Source organism: Pyxicephalus adspersus, chromosome 4, assembly GCF_032062135.1.
Source record: "Pyxicephalus adspersus chromosome 4, UCB_Pads_2.0, whole genome shotgun sequence".
NCBI lineage: Eukaryota > Metazoa > Chordata > Amphibia > Anura > Pyxicephalidae > Pyxicephalus > Pyxicephalus adspersus.
Window position 1 is genome coordinate 76,466,194 of NC_092861.1, and position 5,591 is coordinate 76,471,784.

Genomic DNA, 5,591 nt, shown 5'->3' on the forward strand with positions numbered 1-5,591 from the left:
CCAGGAGGAGACACACTCTGCAGCCAGCGAGGAGAGGAGACACACGCAGGATCAGGTATCGGGTGAGTATCTTATTTTAATTATTTTATAACACGGTATTTGTCGTATAAGACGCACCAACTTTCCCCCCCAGTTTTGGGGAAGAAAAAGTGCATCTTATACGGCAAAAAATACGGTACATGCGTCAAATAAAAGAGCTGACAAATCAAAAATCTCTGCAATGGACACTTTGAGAAAAATGTAATTCATGTGAGAGCTAAGGGGGATACTGTATGTTCTTACTTGTACATATTCGGGTGTCCCTACATCTCCCTGTCCCTTGGAAATTCAGGTTTACAGAATAGAAGTGGCCAGCTATATGTGACAGGGTGACACGGTATGATAGGTAGTTTTTCTTATCTTATCAGCAATAACATTTTAGGGGGAGTTAGTCCCCAACTCATGCTACATTTTAATATACCTACAGCTCCACTGTAGAAATTGGGGTTCAAAGAACATAAAGGTACATTATATGTGACAGGTCACCATGGTATGGTAGGAGTGATAACATTATAGTGGGGGGGGGGGAGTAGCCACAAGAGTTTCCTTTTTATCCTACATTTCCCTTCCTCTACTTTTAAAGAGAAATTGGGGTTCACAGAATGTAAGTGTCCAGCTATGTAGAACAGGCAGCTCGCCAGCTGCTCATCCCTTGCATCGCAGCATCTGCAGATTTGAATGTGGGCAGCAGTGATCGGTACCGGGCATCTCCCCCTAGGCAGGTTTCTATGGCATGAGGAAGGGGTAACTGCACCACAACCTCACTGCCAAACTGACTGCAGCCTTGAAGTTTTGTGAAATTTAACCACCTTAGCGTGGCTCGCGGTGAATTTTTCATACCAAGTGCGGTAACCCCGAGCTACACTCAGTATAGTAACCAAAAAAATCCTACCTGCTCCCCTTGAACTAAAGGCGTTCTCAGCGATCCCCGGCCGGCTTCTGCATCACATCCCCGGTGTGATCGATGTGATGCGTTGAGCGTTGGTATGCTGGGGAGGCGTGACATGGCGGGAAATTTAAAAGCAGATTACATTGTAATCTGCTTTTAAAACATTGATCACAGTAAAAAAGTTATAAAAAATATATCCAAATTATAAATAATAAATCCAAGAGTTTATTCTATTATTGTACCCTTGTTTGGACAAATTAAAAAAAAATGTAATAAAGTTTATTTTATTTATAATTTTATTTATAACTGTATTTATAATTATTTGTTATATTATAATTTATGATTTGTGTTTCAAACTTTATCATACCCGGGAGTTATTCCCTAAGCATTACAGAACTAAAATGTTAAACAGCAAATTTCCATGCAAAACAATGTACCGCATTTAACATAAAAATACGGACATAATTAGACCGCCAGGGGGGTAAGGAGCACCACAGTGCACAGAAAATTGGCAGTACCCTAATGTTTATTGCCATGAGAGTGGCTCCCAGGGGGTCCCCAGGGGGCACACTCAATTCGGGGACCCTGGTCTAGCAACTGGGTAGTTAAGGACCACTTTCCCTGGCTACCCCTTCCAGATTTACTATACAAAGCATTGGAACAGCCAACACTGAAAGGGATTGATGTGGGATCCTATTGGACAATGCTGGATCTAAAAGATATCCGGGGTCACCATAATAAATTGGGTTTGGGCTAGGATTCCAAATAAGCTGCCCACAGATCCCACAACACAGCAGTCTTGTTGTGGAAATGAGGCCATCTTCCTCAAAAATGTCCTCTGCTACCATTTAGGCCAGTCAGTGGTTTAATGGGTGATATTTGATGTTAATTAATGACATTAAATGCAAAAAAATCCCTGGACATATAGGGGATAGTTTTTTATTCCCTACCTAATTTTGTTTTTATGACTGACCATAACTCAAATGTTTCTCTCTTCCAAACTTATTCTTCAGACTCACAAACTTTTCAAGGATCTCTAGCCTGAATGTTACTCAATGCTATGGTTATTTGTTCAGTGAATCCAATTAGGGCATCCAGGGACCCAATTTAAAAATACTACAAATCAGCCACCATAGCGCCTCTTAGATTCTTTGCAGGAGAATTCGCTCCTTTCTGAGTGCAACTAAAATCACAATGATGTTTACTCCCTATTGAAGGAAAACTCCAACCTCAAAGCACAGTATTTTTGATACATGAAGCTTAGATATTGGTTCTGTTCCTCATTTGAAACAGGGACCTAACAGTTAAATTGACTACCTTCAAACATATATGCCTATGTTCTCCCTTATCTTCTAAAATAATTTCTGCAAATTATTCTGAACTAGAAAGAATATATTACCCTGAAACTCTTATGTTTCTCTATGAGGAAAAAATAATTAAAATAATTTTTGATAATTTTTAGAAACAACAATATTTTAATAAATTTTCATTGCTGTCAACCACAGCAAATAACGTGAAAAATGTATGAAGTATAAAATACAACAAATAAATGTAATAAACATGTACAAAATCTATTTGTAAATATAGATAATGTAATAAAAAAGATAACAATGAAGGCTAATAACATAACAGTCCTGAATTTCTATGCAAAATTCAGAGTACAGCGTGAGGAATTATGACACATAATGCCACCAGTTAGTGAAAAAAATTGTTCTCCTTTAACAATACATGTATACATCACAGTAGCATAATCCATGTGTAAATATTTTAGGGGGGAGGGATGCTATGGGATGCACCCATATGGTTGTTTGTTAATGGGTGGGTCTCCCTCCATGGTTCTATTTAGATACCACATGATATACCAAAAACAGTTATTGAGGTAAATTTTGGCTGAGGTGTTCAAGGTGTTTAGGAAACCCTCCCAAGCTTCAAAAAGACAGAGTAGGTTTTGTATTTCTTTGATAGGAGGCCTCAGCCTACTCCTATTACTCTTGTAAAGTGAACGTATTCTCCTCTTACTACTATTACAAAGAGCAGACAAAACATAAATACTAGCTTTTACCATAAAAATGTCAATAAATGTTTGATGTTTGGTGGTAATGCAATCAAGCAGTTTAGGGGTTAAGGAAACATGCAGTAATAAGTACACTGCAAATTGTGTTATTTTACTATGTACAAGTTTTAAAAAACTATTTCATTAAAATATGTATTTGTTTTTAGCATTTAGGAATTGTTTTACCATGAAAGATATCTCAATGGTTATCAAAATTGGAGAGGTTTGCTTCTGTATGTCCTGACTAAAACATTGAGACAGGTATTATTATTTGTAATCAATGAATTTGATCCCTGAATATGAACAATAATATTTTTATCTTGCTAACAATGAGAGCAGATTGTTTCCTGCTCCATTTACAGCGAATAGGAAGATAATTTATCACGGCCCTGTGGGATGTTTACACAATGATCTCCATACAATTTTAGGAATATTCATTCATCCTAATGAAAGTCTGTGATATTGAGCAACTACTACTAATTTTCCCAGACCCCTGGATGTACTGATATCAGCAACTAGCAGAGGTAACAATATTCATTACCTCCACGAGGTGAGTCTAATTAGAAATGATTGCACTGCATAATTATTTTAGGCAGTCTGAATAAATTAATTAAGTTCAGTGTTTCTACCAGTAGAAAGGGAGGAGGTCCCTCCTCTGAATCATTCAGGTCTGTTTTGAGCACATTATTGTTTGAAGATTCGAAGAAGGGTCACATTGTCAAAATAACGCCCTCTCCCCTAAGGATGGTTCTTGCCAAAAATAAATAAATAAACAGAGCAAATCAGCACAAACACTTCATACCATTTGTCAAGCATGGTGTTGGCAAGGTGATGATTTGAGCTTGTTTTGCAGCCACTGGATCTGGGCACCTCACAGTCATTGAGTCGACCATGAAGTCTTCTCCGTGTCAAAGTATTGTAGAGTTAAAAGTAATGTTATCTGCGCAACAACATTACAAATCTTGGCTAAATTGGATCAAGGAACTGGACAATGACAGTAATGTCAACAGAACGGCTTCAAAAGAAAAGAATCAAGGTGCTGCAATGGGTCAAAGTCCAAATCTCAACCTAATTGAAATGTTGCTGCAGCACCTTAAGAGAGCTGTGCATAGGCAAAAGTCTGCAAACTCAGTGAACTGGAGCAAGTTGTATAGTAGAGTGGGACAAACTTTCTCCACAAGTGTATGAGTGACTAATAAACGTATATTTCTAGTTATAGGTGGTTCTAAAAGTTGTTCATGGTGAATACAAAAGCAAAGAAAATATGGGACTTTATTGGCAGTAAATATCATAAAAATATCATAATTGTTTTATTTCCTTCATTAAAAGTGACAATTAAAAAATGCATGCCACTTCCCATATACTAAGTTTCAGGAAGAGTCTAAATGACATTCTAACATACATGGGCTAGATTGTACACACATTGTACACATTACATATGTTGAGATCATCCGACGCGTTTCGCACACTATGTTCGCTTCCTCAGGGATGTAATTGGTACAGATAGCAGGTGTATCACCACAACAACATGATACAAAAAATAATAAGTACAATACCATTATATAATGGTACAATGTATTTAGCCTATGTATGTAGCCCAATGTATCTAGCCCATGTATGTTAGAATGTCAATTAGAGGCATGCATATTTTATTTGTCACTTATTTACTTACTTACTTTATTTTTATTTTTTTTTTTACTTTAAAAACCATTTATTAACTATATTCTAGCTCAAACTAATAGAACTATTAACCCATGTGTGGGCTATTCTGGCACATGTTCTAAAATCTACACGAAGTGGTCTATTTATAAAACATTAATCTGACATTCATTAATATTCTCTGGTGGAGAACTAATCACCAGAATTCTAAAACACATGCACCTGGATGATTCTCCACCAGATAATGTGTGCTGAATGTCAGATTTCTGTCTTTACACATGGATTCCTAAAAGGTATGAAAATTGTTCTTATTGCTTCATCTGCTCTGCTAAAGACAGGCTCGTAGCCGTAAGAATTAGGCGCAGGGTCACATGACCGGGTGCTAGGCCTAGCCCAGAGCTTTTAAGGGGTTAAGAAAAAGGTAGTGTTGCTAGAGGGGGCTGGGCTAGTATACAACGTGGGGTAGGAGGAGATTAGGAATGGGAGATGTTAAAAGGGCTAGCCAATTTAAAATCCAAGATTTTGTGTTGGAGTATTTATTGGGGGGGAGTGGCTGGTAAGCAGGGGGAGGTTTGGAAGTAGGCGGTAGTTATGACAATGGTGTTTATAAAGGATGGGCTAGAAGGTCCGAGCTACCCTGGTCAAACCAATTCCAATTTTCAAATATGAAATGACTGAATATTTGTACATTGTATTATATATGGCCCACAAAAAAATAAAAAAGTCTTGTATTTATATTGCCATACAAGTGTAGGGACCCTTTAAATGTGGGTGAGGTTGTTAGCAAGAGCTAAGATTTTCTGGATGTGTAATCTGATGACAATATGTTAGATCTCTGACTTTCCTAGCTCCATGACAGGAAGCCCCATGACTCTCCTAGCTCCTTTGTTGCCAGGAAGGTTTCCTGGTTTAAACTAGAAACGTAAAGGATGTTTATCCTGCTTTCAATAT